Below are 19,685 nucleotides of genomic sequence, written 5' to 3'. Positions count from 1 at the left end.
AGCACATGAAAGTCGAAGTATATATTTTAGTCGATACAAAATCTGTTTTTTCGAAGATCCACTATGATAATGAAAAAGATTTCTACATATCCGACCAAAACGATCAAGAATATCCCAATCTGATAAATCGGTCCAAACGGCTTTACTAATAGGATGCCCTGATCCAGTACAAAATTGAGCTTTTGATAAGGATCCAACGAGGGAAGTAGCAGGGACTGTGGTATCGAATTTTTTCATTCGAGTATCTATTAGAAAAGAATTCTCCAGCATTTGATTCCTTACTAACAAAGAAATCGAAGCAAGAGTTTGTTAATTGGTTTAGGCGAATCATTTGTGGTTGAGTCCAAAAAGAGAAAAAATATTGCGAGAAATTGACAAGGTAAGATTTCCATTTCTTCTTTAAAAGAAGAGTTCCTTTTGATGCAAGAATTGCCTTTCCTTGATATCGAACATAATGTATAAGAGGATCCATAAAGAACCATATGGTTTTCCGAAAAAAAACCTGGGTACATTACCCAAAAATGTTCCATCTTCCCAGAAAAGTGGATTCGTTCCAGAAAGGTTCCAGAAGAGGTTAATCATAAGCAAGAAGATTGTTTACGAAGAAACAGTAAGAAAAATTCATATTCTGATACATAAGAGTTATATAGGAATTGAAATAGTCTTTTATTTTATTTTTTAAAAAGAAAAAAGATTTCATCGAAGTAATAAGACTATTCCAATTCGAATAATAGTTGAGAAAGAATCGCAATAAATGCAAAGATGGAACATCTTGAATCCGGTATTCAAGGAGTTGAACCAGGATTTCTAAATGGATAGGATAGGGTATTTCTATATGTGATAGATAATGTAAATGCAAAAATTTGTCTTCTAAAAAAGGAAATATTGAATGAATAGATTGTAAATTTTGAAAATTTAGTATTTCTTTTTCTTCCGAACAAGATGGTTGCCCTAGCGAAAGTGGGATTTCTACAACGATCGCAAACCCCTCAGATAGAATCTGAGAATAAAACTCTAATAAAATAATTGCTGTGATCCAACAATCGATCTTGGTTAGGCTGATTAACCAAATTAATCCAAAAATTCTGCTGATACATTCGAATAATTAAACGTTTCACAAGTAGTGAACTAAATTTCTTGTTATTACAACCAAAAATTTCCACAGGCTCGGCACCATTTAATCCATAATCATGGGCAAATGCATAAATATAGTCCTGAAAGAGAAGTGGGTAGACGAAGTATTGTTGACGAGATTTCTGTTTTTCTGAATACCCTTCGAATTTTTTCATTTGTATTTCTACTTGTTGAATCAGAGAAAAAAAAAGCATTTCTCGGTTTATCAAATGATGATACATAGTGCAATATGGTCAGAACAAGGTGTTGCATAATACAAACCCTGGAAAGAAAGGGAGTCTAATCCATAGATCTTTTTCCGCTCCTTTTCTTTCTATCCAATTAGTTTATGTTTGTTCTAATTACAAAACAAACAAGAACAAATCTTTTATTTTTGCAGGCCAATCGCTCTTTTGACTTTGGAATACAGTCTCTTTATCAATATACTGTTTCTTTTACACATTCAATTCATAACATCCCTTTTCAATCCATAATCAAGAATAATTAGGATTTCTAAAAAAAAGTAAAATGTCCACTCATAGGAAAACCTAACCTTTCCCCGCATCAGGCACTAATATATTTTTAACGTCTAATTAGATCGGGGAATCCTTCCAATTAAGAAGTTAAGCTCGTTGCTTTTTATTTTATCAGAATTAGAGCCAGGCTCTATCCATTTATTCACTAGACCCAGAAAATCGGAAAATTCCGATTTTATTACGACATGCTACTTTTTCCATTCATTACCTTTGAGGATCAGTCGTGGTCTTCTAGACTCTACCAAGAGTCTGGACGAATTTGTTGCTTCATCCAAATGTGTAAAAGATCATAGTCGCACTTAAAAGCCGAGTACTCTACCATTGAGTTAGCAACCCAGATAAAATAGGATCTCTTAGACACGATCGAAATCCAAAAATCAATGGAATTACACCGGACGCTCCTGTCAAAACATTGAATTAGCAAGACATCAAAAGAAAGATTTTATCACCCATTAAAAACACTCAAATACAAAAATGAACTGATCCCGTTAAATTTCACTAACGGTAAAAAAGGAACGGTCCCAATCACAATGGCAAAATTTCATTTTTTTGGCAATCTCTTTAAATAAGGAAATCTTCTATGAGAATACATGCAAGCGGGGCAACCCTATCATTTGAGTGAAGTGTAGACAGAAATACCTAATATGGAGTGACGATAAAAAGACCCTGCTATCTACAAATTCTATTTGTTCAATAGACCTTTGTCAATGGAAATACAATGCAATTAGATAAAAAAGGAAATAAAATAAGGACTTTTGTTGGATTGGCACGACATAAATGCAGCAAAAAAATAGGACTAAGAAAGAGGCAAATTGTGTCTAAATAATTAATAGTAGCGACCCTCTCCTACTTTTTTATTCATTTAGTTTTTCAATTAACTCAAAGTTCGTTCTTTATCTTTAAAGAATTCTGCCTTCTTTAAAATATCATAAACTGTTCTTGTAGGTTGAGCACCCTTTTCAAGGAAATAGAGAATAGCAGGAACATTTAAACAAGTTTAATTTTTTATTGGATCATAAAAACCCACTTTTTGAAGATCTCTTCCTTCTCTTCGAGATCGAACATCAATTGCAACGATTCGATAGATAGCTTATTGGGATAGATGTAGATAAACAACCCGTCCCCTAGAAACGTATAGGAGGTTTTCTCCTCATACGGCTCGAGAAAATGATTCCAATTTCTGTCTATAATACAAGTAGATAGAAATTAGATTATGACTTGCATTAATATCCTTAAAGAAAAGAAAAAAACAAATTTCATTTATACTCATGACTCAAGTTGGCTAATTTTGACTGACAGACTTCAAAAGAAAAACCCTTCAAAATTTTTTGAGTCGTCTCTAAACTCTTTTCTTTATCTCATCTCGAACAAATTTACTTTTATTCCTTATTCTGATCTAATTCTATTGTTGAGACGGTTGAAAATCATGTTTACTTGTTCTGGAATCCTTTATCTTTGATTTATAAGATCATTGGGTTTAGACATTACTTCGGGAATTCCTATTCTTTTTTCTTTCAAAAGTGTAGCAACATACCCTTTCTTTTTCTTATTTCCTTCAATAAAACATTTCACTCTTCTATATAAATCCAATATGAATGATTGATTCAGATAGACTTTTAATCGAAAAAGTTTTTACAATCTTCCAAAATGGGACTTTTTTCTTATTTTAACATTTTGATTTCTATATTAAGGATAGACTGACAAAGTTGGCCTAATTTATTAGTTTTTACTAACCCTAGATTCTTTCCCTTGATAAAAAAGAAATTCTGTCCTCTCGAGCTCCATCGTGTACTATTTACTTAACAAACAACCCAGCGCAAATTCGGTTCGGGACGAATAGAACAGACTATGTCGAGCCAAGAGCATTTTCATTACTATGGAAAATGATGGATAGCAAAATCCACAATCGATCATGTCCTTCAAGTCGCACGTTGCTTTCTACCACATCGTTTTAAACGAAGTTTTACCATAACATTCCTCTAATTTCATTGCAAAATGGTATCGAGAATTGATCAAATATGTAAGGAATCATGAATAGTCATTGCTTTTGTATACTAATTCAAACTTGCTATCTATGGAGAAATATGGATAAAAGAAATAAGTATTTATCTGGGAACACTCTGCAAAGATCCAATATATTTAAACTCATATTCTATCATATGAATGAAACATAGTTCGAAAAAGAGGAATAAAATAGTTTGCTTAACTTAAGACTTATTTATTATTTAATTTCCATTCTCAACAGATAACTCAAGATGATCAATCCTGAAATGAGAAGGATCGACTCTTCCCCCAACAAATAAACTATCAACCTCCAGTTGAATTAATTTAACTAATTCATATATTTTTCTATAACAAAAATAATTAACTATTAACCAAATAAGCTATGCCAATGAAAAGATTGGTAGTTTGGGGTAGTTATAAAATTCTCACACTTCTTCAACTCAAATAACAAAAGAAAGAAATTTTTTTGTAAAGTAAAATTAAGGTCTTATTTTTTACTTATAGCATTTTTTCTTTTTGGTAAAAGAAAGAACTAAAAATAAAAAATAAGAAAAGTACTATTTTTTTAATCCATACCGAAATGGATCATTTTGGATATTTAAAGAATCACAGATCGAGATCGTTTTTGCTTAACCAAAGAAGGACCCTTCTTTTTTTACTAATAATACAACAAATAATACAACAAAACTAATAATACAACAAAAGAAAAATTGGTCTCGATCGTAAAGGGATAGGTCTCATTTTCTATACGGTGTTTTACCTCATTAATCATGAAAATAAAGATATTAAATTTCACTGGACTTGACACTTGATTTTTTTTCTGAGAAAGAAAATGAATGCTTCGAAATACATCTAATCCACGAGTTCATAAGAGATAATTATTCTCTTTAATAAACTTTTTTTGTGTCGTGCAGAGCACAATACGATTCTATCTTTCGCTTCATCAGAAAAAATCTGGGACGGAAGGATTCGAACCTCCGAGTAACGGGACCAAAACCCGCTGCCTTACCACTTGGCCATGCCCCATTTCATTTTATCCGACACTAATAAACAGTATTATTTTTATATATTATTTGTCAATCCCACTTCAATTACCTAAAAAATGAGGGATATTTTCTTGCTAGGATTCTAGACATGCGGATAATATAGAATCCAAAAAATGCATTGATCATTACATGGAATTCTATTAAGATATTATATGAAAGTCAAATTTCTTCCATTCTCATTTGAGAAGGAGAATACAAGGAGGTATTTTGTGTTTGGGAAAGTCCGAAGAAAAAAGGATTTAGAATCCACCCTTTCTTTTGCTTTTTTTCCCTTAGAAAAATAACTCAATCAAAATCCAATTATCTACTCTACAAGAACGAAATGCTTGGTATGCCTAATATACTTAGTTTAACCTGTATCTGTTTTAATTCTGTTCTTTGTCTGACTAGCTTTTTCTTCGCCAAATTACCCGAAGCTTATGCCATTTTCAACCCAATCGTGGATGTTATGCCTATCATACCTATACTCTTTTTTCTATTAGCGTTTGTTTGGCAAGCCGCTGTAAGTTTACGATGAAATCTTTACTATCTCTGTCTGCCAATGTATTCATTCCAAAAAAAATGGATAAGAGCCAAGAAGTCTTATATTATGAACCTTCGATTCTAAAATTGAAATTCTTCTACATTGAATGTATAGCTGCAGCAATAAATTTGGATCCACCTTTCTATCCCCTGCGGCTACGTTGAGCAGGTACCTTTAGTTACCCACACAATACCTAAACAAATTTTTGATATTGATAAGAGTGCTTTTTATAAAGCAATTCTTGCAATTTTTTTAAGAATTTATTTTTGCATTTTTAGGTGTCAAAATAAAAAAACCATCCTAGTGGATCTGTGTGGTAAAGAAAAATGGGTAATCTATTCCTTAACAAAAAAAATCTTGGAGACTATGTAATGCTTACTCTCAAAATTTTTGTTTATATAGTAGTGATATTCTTTGTTTCCCTCTTTATCTTTGGATTCTTATCTAATGAACCAGGACGTAAACCTGGGCGTGAGGAGTAAAAATCCAAAATTTTTGGGAATTTTTTCTTACAAATTGGATTTATTTCGTACATTTATCTATGAGAAAATCCGGGGGTCAGAATTCCTTACAATTCGAAAGTTCCAAATAATCCAAAGGGGCGGAAAGAGAGGGATTCGAACCCTCGGTACAAAAACATTGTACAATGGATTAGCAATCCGCCGCTTTAGTCCACTCAGCCATCTCTCCCCGTTCGAAATCGAAAGGTTTTCGTGATATGACAGAGGCAAGAAATAACGATTGCAAAAATCCTTCCTTTTTCTTTCATTTCAAAAGTGCATAAAAATTATATTGCCAATTCCATTTTAATTATATTCTTTTTTCTTATCTTAATGTTAGTAAAAAAGAAGAAAATTCTTGTTTTTTCTTTCCAAAATTTGATATAGGCTGGGCTGAGATGAGAGACAATCAGATAAATTTTCTCTTCAGCGGGAAGTTCCATATAGGATTTGTTATAATAAAACAAGTAGGTTATAAAAAAATCTTTTTTTCGATTATTTATCCACAAAGCAAAAAAGGTTCTTATGAAACCCACAGTAAAATTAGAAAGAAAGATAATGTAAGTAGACCTGACCCCTTGAATAATGCCTCTATCCGCTATTCTGATATATAAATTTGATGTGGATGAAATTGGTGTATAAGCGGATTTTTTGTATTTCCTTAGACTTAGATCGGGCAAGGCAATAATTTTTCGCTCTTTACGATTTCATATTCTTGTTACTATACGTTCTATAGGAATAAGAAGAAATCGCAACTCTTTTCCATTACACATAAAAAGGGTTTCAAAAGTCAATTTTTCTTTTCAATATCTTTCTTTTTTTCAGAATCCTATTTTTGTTCTTCCACCCATGCAATAGAGAGTGAATGAGAAAATAAGGGTTATTTTTCCCTTAAAAGATAGGCTTTGAAATAGGAATCATGGAATAATGCTGAATTCAAATGTTTATTTTTTTATTTCTATAGTAAAAGAAAAGAAAAATAAATTGAATGAAATTCGTGGATTTACCACGACCTTGGTTGTGACCCCATAGATAAAAATGCAAAATTTCTATCTTCGAGACCATTGAAAAAGGGCATTGAACGAGAAAGAAATCGTCCACAGATAATCAAACTATCGTATGCAATGGAAGTAATATGAGGTGCTCGGAAATGGTTGAAGTAATTGAATAGGAGGATCACTATGACTATAGCCCTTGGTAGAGTTACTAAAGAAGAAAATGATCTATTTGATATTATGGACGACTGGTTACGAAAGGACCGTTTCGTTTTTGTAGGATGGTCCGGCCTATTGCTCTTTCCTTGTGCTTATTTCGCTTTAGGGGGTTGGTTTACAGGGACTACTTTTGTAACTTCTTGGTATACCCATGGATTGGCTAGTTCCTATTTGGAAGGTTGCAATTTCTTAACCGCGGCGGTTTCCACTCATGCCAATAGTTTAGCACACTCTTTGTTGCTACTATGGGGCCTGGAAGCACAGGGGGATTTTACTCGTTGGTGTCAATTAGGTGGTCTGTGGACTTTTGTCGCTCTCCATGGGGCTTTTGCACTAATAGGTTTCATGTTACGTCAATTTGAACTTGCTCGGTCTGTTCAATTTGCGGCCTTATAATGCAATTTCATTCTCTGGTCCAATCACAGTTTTTATTTCCGTATTCCTTATTTATCCAGTGGGACAATCTGGTTGGTTCTTTGCGCCGAGTTTTGGCATAGCAGCTATATTTCGATTTATCCTTTTCTTCCAAGGATTTCATAATTGCACGTTGAACCCATTTCATATGATGGGAGTTGCCGGAGTATTAGGCGCAGCTTTGCTATGCGCTATCCATGGGGCTACCGTAGAAAACACTCTATTTGAAGATGGTGATGGTGCAAATACCTTCCACGCTTTTAACCCAACTCAAGCTGAAGAAACGTATTCAATGGTCACTGCTAACCGCTTTTGGTCCCAAATCTTTGGTGTTGCTTTTTCCAATAAACGTTGGTTACATTTCTTTATGCTATGTGTACCCGTCACCGGTTTATGGATGAGTGCTATTGGCGTAGTTGGCCTGGCTCTGAACCTACGTGCCTATGACTTCGTTTCCTTGGAAATCCGTGCAGCGGAAGATCCTGAATTTGAGAATTTCTACACCAAAAATATTCTTTTAAACGAGGGTATTCATGCGTGGATGGCAGCACAGGATCAACCTCATGAAAATCTTATATTCCCTGAGGAGGTTCTACCACGTGGAAACGCTCTTTAATGGAACTTTCGTTTTAGCTGGTCGTGACCAAGAAACCACCGGCTTTGCTTGGTGGGCTGGGAATGCCAGACTTATCAATTTGTCCGGTAAACTACTTGGAGCTCATGTAGCCCATGCCGGATTCTGGGCCGGAGCAATGAACCTATTTGAAGTGGGCCATTTCGTACCAGAAAAGCCCATGTATGAACAAGGGTTGATTTTACTTCCGCACTTAGCTACTCTGGGTTGGGGAGTAGGGCCGGGGGGGGGGGTGTGACACCTCAGGTGTCAGTACACTTAAATACAATCACTGTACCCCATTTAAACTTAAAAGAAAAATGGGGGAAATTAATTCAAAAAGAAGGGGTCAAATAAAAGTCAAAGTAAACAAAAGAAATTAAAGGAGAAAGGAAAAAGAGTGAAAAGCTACTCAAATTTCAATTCAAAAATGTGCACAAAATTTTAGTTGGCTCATGAGAGGTACTTCAATTGACATGTGCTCAATTGAACTTCAGAAAAAAAAAACAAATCAAAAACTAAGTAAAATCAAAGCCCTTTTGTGCAAGTTTACAAATTTACAAATAGTTCAAAATGTGAGTTTCAAATGAAAATTTGCATAACACGAAAGTTGTAGATCTTGAAACGTTATGCAAAATTGGTATTCAACACTTTTTAATTTGAGCCCTCTAAGTAGGATATATTTTTAGTTTACCGGCAGGTCCCTGGATTTTCAGAAATCACAAAAACACCCTCACCTCCATCTTTCTCCTCCCGGCGCTCTGTTTCGCCCGCCGCCCGCCGTACGCCGCCGGTGGACTTCGTTCACCGCGCGTCCGCGGCCAAGTGGACCATGGAACCCCTCCAGTGCCACCTGGCTTGCCCCTTGGCACCTCCCCACGCGCACACGAGTCCCAGACGCTTCCCCGAGCCGCCACACCACCCCCGCCATGCGTAGCGCCGCTGCCCGCTCCGCCCGCTCGCCGTCGAGTCGCCCAGGGCCAAATCGACCACCCCCAGACGCTACTCCACTCGCCCAAGTGCTCTCTGGCTTATAAAGACCCCCAGAACCCCGCCGTTGCGCGACTTCTTCTCCTTCTTCCTCCTCCCGCCGCTCCGCCATGGCCGGCGAGATCTAGCTCGCGCGGACCAGCCACCCCAGCCCTGCATTGCTCCATCCGACCACCCCACAAGCTTCTCCACCCTCCAGTTGAGCTCCACGTGCGCGGAATCGAACCCACTCCCTTTCCCGACGCCGTTCCCCTTTTGCGCCGCCGCCGGCGAGCTCGGGCTCACCGCGGACCGGCCAGCCCAGAGGGAGACTGAGCACGACAGCTACCCCAGATGCATCCTCAAGCTCTCGCGGTGCTCGTGCGCGCCCTATTCTCCTACCCCGAGCCCTCCTTCACCTACAACGCCGGCAACCCGAACATCCGCTCCGCCATTGACGCCGACGAGATCGATTCCGTGCACCGAACCCTCGAACGCCGACCAGGGTAGGTGTTCCTCGATCTCTACTCTCCCACGCGCCTCCCCATGGCAGCCCGGGTAAGCCCTGCCTAGCAGAACACCACCGGCAAGATGCCACGGCGGAGAAGGCCGGCGAAGGGCCCGGTTGTAATTTCTTTTTTTCGTTCATGGGTGTGTTTGCAAGAATTCCAGTGTATGGCAGTAAACTTCTAAAATGCAAAATAAATCACAGAAAATCGTAAAAATGTAAACTCAACTGATATGAAATCCTTGTAACAAGATATACAAATTTTGTAACAGTCACATCTGCAGAAACTCAACCAAATTTAATCTGGGAAAACAAATAAGAAAATCACCCTATGCATGTTTAGGAAGTTCTACTCAACAACTGACCTTGATTTTTGAATATGTTATCACTACTAGAATTTTAAGATCACAGTAAAAAGATGGCACCCAACCCAAAAATTTATCTTGTTGGAACAATCAAGATTCTCTAATCTGTTGTTCGCCTTCTCTATTTAATACTGGAAGATATATACATGAACTTGCTCTAGAATTTTTACAGCGTACATATTTAACTGAAACCTTGTTAAAACAAAAATTTCAGATTTATTAGAGTTCTTTGCTATATACCATGTTTTATGCTTGTTTAATAAACTTAATTCATCATATATAGTTGATATCTTCAGAAAAATCTATATTTATTTCTGAAGTCTCACTTTAGTTCTGTGGTATTTCCTAAAAATTTTGAGCTGCAGTTACTGAGTTTTGCTCAAGTTAAAAATCACGCTTAACATCTCATGGCTAGTTTTATCATTTTTGTTCTGAGTAAAATACACCATATCTGATCATGATCTTTTGACATGTTCTTTTTTAGAGTATGATCTTTCTGTAATAAAAAGTTCACATGCATTACTGGTAATTTGATCTGTGAGAAATTTATGCTAACTCATGTTAAATTAATCGCATAACTAATTTATCTGGTGGATATAAAGCTTGATAATTTTTCTGGAGTATGTTTAGCTCATGAATAGGCTCTGGTAAAAATTTGAGGACCATATCCCTAATGTAACTCTCTGTAGAATTAATCTTAGTTAATGGCTTGCTGTTTTTGTTCTTTTTGTCACCTCTACTGTATAAGTGAATAAAATCTGGATAAATTACAGTACTAAGTAGATGCTTCCATAAAATTTGTAGTACTAGAACCCATACAAAATGTTCTTTACAAAAAGGTGAAGTAACTAGAGTAATCTACTTACATGAATAGTGTGGTACTTGCTCTATGGTTAGAATCTGAAATTTATACCATACATGCTTAAGTTTGGATCTGTGTTACTTAGTTGTTCATCACTAGCTCATTAGTAGTTTTGTTGTTATGAAATAATGAAAGCATGCTAGGTGTTATAATGATAAAAATGAGAACCAAACCACACAGCTCTTTTATGAAGAAAAGTGAAATTAAAAACTACTCTATAAATGACTGCCCATGAAATGAAATGTGAAATCATCACTAAATCAACTTTTGTTGAACTACAACTTTATCATGAAGGAAAGAAATTGTTATCCATGAATAACTCATAATCTTGCATTACATATAGAAACGGTCAATCTCGCGGACGGGGACTATGAATTGGTGCCTGCGGACTCTCGTGTGGATCAGGAGGTCAATTTGAACTGTGCTAACTTGTCTCAAGACCTGGGCCAAGCCCTAGAGGCTTTTTTGCCTGACAGTGCCCAAGAAGGCAAGCCCCGAAGCATAATCCCACTATTTTCCGAGTTATTATTCATTTATCTACTTATAATGTGTTGTAATAGTTTCTTTCTGCAATTAAGTTTTCTAGGCGTTGATCGAAAACCTTAGATGCATGATCCCTAGGTACCTATGTTTGATCCCGGATCTTTTTATCGACTAGTTTCCATGCTATTTAGGTACGGTAGAAGTCGAGGGGTTTCCTGCCTCTCGCGAGCAAATAGGAATTTGACTGACTTTAATTCCTGCAGAAATATAAGGACAACGGGTGGGGTTGTGTAGTTGTGATACCCGCTGGTGTAGTAAAAAATGGCTAAGGTCGCGGTGTGTGGCTCATTTCGTTAAGTGTTTGAAAGTACTAGCCACATACCGAGAAATATGGTAATCGGTAAGCTTAAGTACCTGATTGGACCGGCGAGTGGAATGACCCTTCACCCTCCTGGTAGAAGTAGGTTTTATTTTTGTCGCGACGTACGGGTGCAGAGACGTCGGGCTCTGTAGTCGGGGAGGGTGACCCGGATCCACGGACTGGAAAGAAAGGGGAACTGTAGCGTGGGCGAGAGCGAAGTCGATCCCCATGCGTGTGGTCTAGGTTCCCCTGGCCAGGTTGAAATTCGATTCGGAATCGTCCACCTCTCATGGCATGAGATTACTTAATGTTTTCGGTCACACAGAGTAACAAGTGGAACATGATGATGATAATACTGCTGGTTGATTAAATGGTTGCTCTACCATGTTTGTGTAGAGTTAGTTGCAAATTTTAGAATGGTTAATCCAACTAGAATATGGCTAAGTAAAACCTGGAAATAAGGATCAACATTTAGTGGCGTTTTTGGCAAAACAAACCCCACCAACCAAAAAACCTTGCATGTCTAGTTATCGGACTATGTTATATCCAGAGACGGGTCAGTCTTGCTGAGTATTAGTATACTCAGCCTTGCTTGTGGCACTGTTTTTCAGGTACTAACTTCGAGGATCTATTTGCAAGTCTTACTTGGCCGTGTACCTTGCCTCCGGGTTGGTCTGTCGAGTGGGATGGCCCTTCAGCGGGTGCTGATCGCCCTCCTGCTGAGTGACGCTTTCGTACGGGCTTTATTGATGCGTCACGTATCTCGCGAGTTATGTTTTAATGCTTCCGCTGAACAATGAGACTTGAATAATTTGATTTGAGTAGATGGAACTCTGTAGTACTATACTATTCTGAACCTGGTTTATAATAAATTTCCTTTCTGCTACAATCACTCTGAGATGTATGAAATGTTCTGTGTTGTAATCTCTGGGCTCACCTTCGTGTGAGTGTTGTCTGCTGATCCTGGAATAGCATGGCTTTAATCGAGGCTTCACTCGAGGAACTACCGGTGAGTGCCAATTTGGGTCAGAGTTGCTTAGCAACAAAGATCAGTGCACCCAGGCCCAGTAGTTTTGGGTGGTTCCGCCAAAGGGGGAAGTTCTAGATACTTTTCCTTACTTTGTATCAGGAGTACTTCACCTAATTTCCTTCGCAGTCTTAGGCTTCGGTGGCATTTATCACGCGCTTCTGGGACCCGAGACTCTTGAAGAATCTTTTCCATTCTTTGGTTATGTATGGAAAGATAGAAATAAAATGACTACAATTTTGGGTATTCACTTAATTTTGTTAGGTCTAGGTGCTTTTCTTCTAGTACTCAATGCTCTTTATTTTGGCGGCGTATATGATACCTGGGCCCCCGGATGAGGGGATGTAAGAAAAATTACTAATTTGACCCTTAGCCCCGGTGTTATATTTGGTTACTTACTAAAATCCCCTTTTGGGGGAGAAGGATGGATTGTTAGTGTGGATGATTTAGAAGATATAATTGGGGGACATGTATGGTTGGGTTCCATTTGTGTACTTGGCGGAATTTGGCATATCTTAACCAAGCCCTTTGCATGGGCTCACTATGCATTTGTATGGTCTGGCGAAGCTTACTTGTCTTATAGTTTAGGTGCTTTATCTGATTTTGGTTTTACCACTTGTTGTTTTGTCTGGTTCAATAATACCGCTTATCCAAGTGAGTTTTACGGACCCACTGGGCCAGAAGCTTCTCAAGCTCAAGCATTTACTTTTCTAGTTAGAGACCAGCGTCTTGGAGCTAATGTAGGGTCTGCCCAAGGACCGACAGGTTTAGGTAAATATCTAATGCGTTCCCCAACGGGAGAGGTCATTTTTGGAGGGGAAACTATGTGTTTTTGGGACCTTCGTGCTTCGTGGTTAGAACTTCTAAGGGGCCCCAACGGTTTGGACTTGAGTAGGTTGAAAAAAGACATCCAACCTTGGCAAGAACGACATTCGGTAGAATATATGACCCATGCTCCTTTAGGCTCTTTAAATTCTGTGGGTGGCGTAGCTACCGAGATCAATGCAGTTAATTATGTCTCTCCTAGAAGTTGGTTAGCGACTTCCCATTTTGTTCTAGGATTCTTCTTTTTTGTGGGCCATTTGTGGCATGCAGGAAGAGCCCGAGCTGCTGCTGCAGGCTTTGAAAAGGGAATTGATCGTGATTTGGAACCTGTTCTTTACATGACCCCTCTTAACTAAGATTTTTTTATTTCTACCTGTTCCACTTTTTTTCTGTTCTGGCTCGGTTATTCCATCTAGCTGAGCCATTCATGCTTTTTTATGAAAGAGTGATATAAGGGGGCAGAACAAAGAAAAACATAGAAAGAAACAAATGTATTCAATAAACAAAAGGAGAGAGAGGGATTCGAACCCTCGATAGTTCCTAGAACTATACCGGTTTTCAAGACCGGGGCTATCAACCACTCAGCCATCTCTCCACAGCCAAATCCCTATTTTATTCCTACAAATAGAACATAGCTATATGAAATGATCTACTAACTCCTAGAAACATCTCAGATGCAAGTCCACTTTCGATATATCTCTGTATACTGTATACACGGATACAGAATCCGCTATATCCGTTTGTGAAATAAACGCTAAATCCCCTCAACTCTATATCCAAATAAAAGCGGTAAGGAAAAAGTTTTAAAGAGAAGAATCAATGGATTCATGATTAAACCCCTCCTACTTCTTGTATTTTCGTACAATTTTGATTAAGTGAGGGATCAAATAGAAATATGTAGTCAACTTTATTTGAAGGTAGTTTGGAGGATTTGAAATATGACTATTGCTTTCCAATTAGCTGTTTTTGCATTAATTGCGACTTCCTCAATCTTAGTAATTAGTGTACCCCTTGTATTTGCTTCTCCTGATGGTTGGTCAAATAATAAAAAACGTTGTATTTTCTGGTACATCATTATGGATTGGATTAGTCTTTCTGGTAGCTATTCTGAATTCTCTCATTTCTTGAATTTGTTTAGTATTTAGTAGCCCGATATAAAATAAATAAAAAAGGCCTTTTTTCGAAAAAAATCTTTGATACACATTAAAATGCTATTTTCGTTCTGAATTATTATATTACTTCTTCTCCTTCATTATTATGAAATTCTATTGCCATTAGAATATTGATTGACAGACAATTAATAAAAAGAAAACTCTAATAGAAAATGAAACGGTCGACCCAGGTGGATATACCCTATAAAATATAGGCCGTAGTGAGCGTAGTTCAATGTAGCAAGCGTAGTTCAGTGGTAAAACATCTCCTTGCCAAGGAGAAGATACGGGTTCGATCCCCGTCGCTCGCCAGCTTAATTTAGTAAGGTACGATGATAAAAAATTAAATCTAGTCGACTACTTAACTACTTCTATTACTTAAGTACTTCTATTAAATTAAGTAGTTGTTAGTCTAGTAATGTACCCCTTCCTATCTTATGCTTCCTTTGCACCTGACTCAAAAAAAAAAGAGTGCTTCGGGGGCGAAAATCCAACTTTCCAAGAAAGTTCCCTAAACCGGGGCGGGGATTCACCGAGACAAACAAGAGACAAACGGTTTTTAAAGGGGATAGGCTATGCTTTTCTTTCATTTTTTTTGTTGCCTGTCTGCTGAATAAAAAAAAAGAGTTGGATATAGCCCTCTACCATATCTATACAAATAGAATAGTCCGTTTATATGGACTGCTAAGTGCGGAGACGGGAATCGAACCCGTGACCTCAAGGTTATGAGCCTCGTGAGCTACCAAACTGCTCTACTCCGCTCTGTAGGGCCGAAAACAGGTGGACGAAAAAGGTTGAATACAAGTCTCTACCATGTCTAGACAAACAAATAGAATAGTCTTTTTCTACAAAATGGAGCGGGTAGCGGGAATCGAACCCGCATCGTTAGCTTGGAAGGCTAGGGGTTATAGTCGACGTTGGTTTATTTTTTTAACATCTCTAATTCAAAACCGAACATGAAATTTTGATTTCATTCGGCACCTTTATGGATATTCTCACCACTTGACATCTATGTCAGCTTTTCTGTCTGAATGGAACCAAAGCTCTCTGCTTTCTAGATGATCCCTATAGAATAGGAGATAGAAATTATCCTAAATATCTATTTAATCTACTTCGTTCCCTAATTTCATTCAAGAGATCCTGAGGAAAAGAGTTGGATTTCCACCGAGCTGAAACAATATACTGACGGTTCTAGTAAACCAAAACCATGGTTTTTTAGCTATTGGGCTTCCATTTCCTTTTTAAACAAAACAAAAGAAGATTTAGTTACGAATGGAAATAAACTTGTTTGTATCTTCATCCATAGATCCTTTACTCATATTTATTCAATCGGAATACTTAAATGCAAAATTATGCTTCGTGATTCTATACTCATAATCAAATTTGTATTTTGGGTGCAAATCAAATTTATAAGAACTAAAGTTTTCAATGGAATATGATTATAAAAAAACTTAAGGATGCCTTAAGTATATCATTTCAAATTCAGTTATTAATAGAACGAATCACACTTTTACCACTAAACTATACCCGCTACATGTAGATTATGATACCAACGCTACCCTTTGTCAAGGGTAGCCATTCGAGAAGGGGGCTAATTCAACCTTATCAAATCAAACGGTGAAAGTTCATGGCAGTGGGCGGTTGGTACTTCAACCGCGAGCCTTTACTTTAGGATTTAGATAGCCCCTCTCTAGTCTGTAAAATACATCTCTTCTTACCATGCCAATTGTGTATGAACCAAATGTATGGATTTCGATTAGGATATATTCTACGGTTATGACTACAATATACACTAAGAGATATAGGGGGCAGTACAGTCCCCATAAATCTCTTTATTCCTTTTTTTGTTCAGAATTGAACAAATAAATTGTGAAAGATGTTTTCTTCCTCCACTTATCATGAAATCCGAGCCATAGGTAAGGAGTCAGATGACATTAAAAAAATTCATCATGGACTTCCTCTATCACTTGAGAGAAACAACAAACAAAGAGTAATAACTTAAAATAAAAATAAAAGCATATAGGAATCGACAGATTTAACTGATGAAAATTTACATCAGAGGACTCTGATGAGGACTCCTCAAACTCTTCATAAAGAGGATCCGGAAAGTCTCTGGTTAGTGGATCCTCCCCATTTACTAATTTCCTCTCTTCTTTTCCACTCAATTCTAGTTTATTAAATTCTTGTTTAAAAGAATCAAAGAAGATGAATAGAACTAAGAACACATAAAAAAGAGCATAGAGGACCAAGGCCATTACCAAACGTTCCTCCTAAGAATCATATTGGGTATCTGTTCCCTTCCTTTTCACCCTAGGATCAGAAACCCAAAATCCTCCTTTTTCTAGTGTTCAGAAATAGAAAACCTTGAACTAGGAGGAGTTAGGTATGTAGGATATGGTTTTTATTTTTTGTTGGGCAGGCAGTAGTATAATTTTTCTAATAGTAGAAATTCGATTGCCAACTTTTTAGAATAAAATTAACTCCAAAATAATTTGTTCCAAATCCCCTAGAATCCTTGTAGAATAGTCAAGTACCCCATTTCCAAGGGATACCTGTTGAAAACAGTTTCAACAAATCTGTCCAAAACTTTTTAATTATTCTTAAAAATTTTTGGACTCAAAAGTTTTTCCAAAAGAAAAAGATGCCTGTTAAAAATTGTTTCAATCTCTCACCAAAACAGATAAGAAGTATATCACTGAAAATTAATACCCAACCATATGGGTATATGAAGAGCACAAATTCCTTTATACTCCACCCAATTAGAATTAGGGGAAATAAAACATAAATGGAGAAAGTTCTTATCATATTATAAGATCGGACAATAGAAGAAAAAAGTCCCTAATTCTGCCGAACATTCTGAGCACGTGAAAAGTGAATAGCCTAAAGAAATGAAATTGGACTATTTTTCCTGTTAGAACAATCAAATCAATACCTGTACTGAACTAATCTATACTCCTTTTTATTAATCTATTGTTATTCTATACCCTTTAAATGAATTTCCCTAAAAAGTAGGGGATGATCCGCGAATTAACCTAACCCTCAACTAAAAGAAATCCTATGAAAGCATAACAGAAAAATAGTAAAGACTCTTTCCTTTGATCTAGTTATACTCTTCGAGTATATTGACAATTCCAAAAAACTGCTCATACTATCATTATAATATAATGACGAGTGGTTGTATATGGCACTATCGTCTAGTGATGCCCCTATCGTCTAGTGGTTCAGGACATCTCTCTTTAAAGGAGGCAGCAGGGATTCGACTTCCCCAAGGGGTAGGGAGTATTATAAAAAGAGGTTAATCATAGATTATTAAAAAGCCTAGAAAAAATTCTTCCTGGGTCGATGCCCGAGTGGTTAATGGGGACGGTGAAAGCATCTAGGCCCCTAATTCGAGTTTTGGTAATTAATGACAACGGTTTGTGGATTAACGATTTCATTTGAGATAATGAGTATAGGTTGATCCACAAATGAAAGAGATTTGATTGTGAACGTATGGAGTTTTGGAGATGATGAGCAAAGCTCGGGCTCAAGGAAAAGGTATAAAATAGGGCTTTCGTATTTTACCGGTCACAAGGCGTTTAGTGGATGAAAAGTGATCGGATTTATTGGATAGATAGCCGTACTATCAAGAGGGGTTGTGTACTCATGCTTGACAGGTCTTTAGTGCCATTTTGCTCAAAATGTCTAGTTGCATGCATAAGGGCTAACAGCGTTTTGAAAAGATTTGAAAAAGACTAAGTTTGAGAGCTGACTGTGTAACGGCAGACAGTCCGCACCAGAGGGGCGGACAGTCCGCACCCGTTCTAGAGAGCTTGCAGAGTCTCTGGTGGGCTTGCGGACGGTCCGGCCCAGGTGGGCGGACGGTCCGCCACTGTATTTCAAATTTGTACCAGAAAGGGTGTCTGTCTGGTGGTGGGCTTCAAAGTTGAACGGCGGACAGTCCGGCCATAGGGCGCGGACGGTCCGCCGGCTATTCTCAGTTTTCTTCCAGAGAGGTTGTTTCTCTGGTTTGTGCTGAACTCTTAACTGCGGACGGTCCGCCACTGGGGCGCGGACGGTCCGCCAGGGCTTAACGGCTAGTTCTAACATGCATTAAATGCACTCTGACTCACTGGTTTATAACGGTGGACAGTCCGGTTTTTGAAACGCGGACGGTCCGCGACTTTGCAGAAAAGAGTGTAACGGCTAGTTTTTGAAGGGGTGTCTATATATATCCTTTGCCCGGCCTTTGGGAGGCTCTCTTGGCCATTTGGACAGCATTCTTGACACATTAGAGCTAAGGCATCCCTCTCTCACACACACTTGCTTAGAGATTGCATTCTTGAGAGTGTGAGAGCTTCCTAGTGCATTGCATCAAGAGTTTGAGCTTTGTGGCATTAGGGAAACTTCAAGCAAGCGTCATCAACTTGTTACTCTTGGGAGTTGCCGCTCCCTAGATGGCTTGGAGAAGTGGATTTCGTGGAGCTCCTCCAAGGAGATTGTTGAGGAGCCCCGATTTCGGTTGTGAGAGGTTTTGTGCTCACCTCACCGGAGTGGTGAAGAGCAACTCTAGTGGAATCGAGGTGTGGAGCGGTTCCTTGATTCAAGCCGGCTTAAGATCAAGAGGTTCTTGATAGAGGAGCGGTTGATTCTTGGAATCCACCTCAACGTGGATTAGGGGTGACCGGCAAGTCATCGACACCACGGGATATATTCTTGTGTCAAGCTTGGTTACTTCTCTTGCTCACTTTTATTCTTGTCTTTACTTTGAGCAATTTACTTTACTAGAGCTTGATTTGTGTCTTGTCACCCTAGGTTGCAAACCCATCTAGAGATAGTAATAGCATGACATAGGGCTTTCCTTTGTTACTAATTAAATTTCTCTAGTGTTATTGGTTTTAGATTTTAAACCGCCTATTCACCCCCCCTCTAGTCGGTGTTCTCAATCCTACAGACGGACTGTAAATTCGTTGACGATATGTCTATGCTGGTTCAAATCTAGCTCGGCCCAAAAATCTAGGGCTTCGTGAATATGAACTAAATCCATTATTTTGTATGGAAGAAAAAAATGTCTGATCCCTAGAAATAAAGGATAAAGATAAATGGGGAAAGATATTTCTAATTCATATCTCTCTGATTTTTTATAGAGTTTTTCTTATGGAAAGGCAAATTATCGTTTATTTTTAGGGATA

At 37.9% G+C, this 19,685-nt stretch overlaps 4 non-coding genes and 1 pseudogene across 5 annotated transcripts; 2 read left to right on the top strand and 3 right to left on the bottom strand.

The window, feature by feature from the left end:
- Positions 1–4,355: 4,355 nt before the first annotated feature.
- On the top strand, positions 4,356–14,670 carry LOC120639474 (annotated as a pseudogene). Its single transcript, XR_005661431.1, has 2 exons — positions 4,356–8,210; positions 12,604–14,670. The product of XR_005661431.1 is annotated as a photosystem II D2 protein-like (transcript).
- On the bottom strand, positions 5,825–5,912 carry TRNAS-GCU. The gene has a single exon. It is a non-coding gene; the product is annotated as a tRNA-Ser (tRNA).
- Positions 13,871–13,958, bottom strand: TRNAS-UGA. Its single transcript has one exon. It is a non-coding gene; the product is annotated as a tRNA-Ser (tRNA).
- An 84-nt stretch (positions 14,671–14,754) lies between the features above and the next one.
- On the top strand, positions 14,755–14,825 carry TRNAG-GCC. Its single transcript has one exon. It is a non-coding gene; the product is annotated as a tRNA-Gly (tRNA).
- Positions 14,826–15,202: 377 nt separating this feature from the next.
- TRNAM-CAU lies at positions 15,203–15,276 on the bottom strand. The gene has a single exon. It is a non-coding gene; the product is annotated as a tRNA-Met (tRNA).
- Between the last annotated feature and the right edge of the window lie 4,409 nt (positions 15,277–19,685).

The sequence above is a fragment of the Panicum virgatum genome, chromosome 7K (genome assembly GCF_016808335.1).
Source record: "Panicum virgatum strain AP13 chromosome 7K, P.virgatum_v5, whole genome shotgun sequence".
In the NCBI taxonomy this organism is placed as follows: domain Eukaryota; kingdom Viridiplantae; phylum Streptophyta; class Magnoliopsida; order Poales; family Poaceae; genus Panicum; species Panicum virgatum.
Note: the sequence above shows the minus strand (reverse complement) of the source record. Positions and strands in the feature narration are given on the sequence as shown.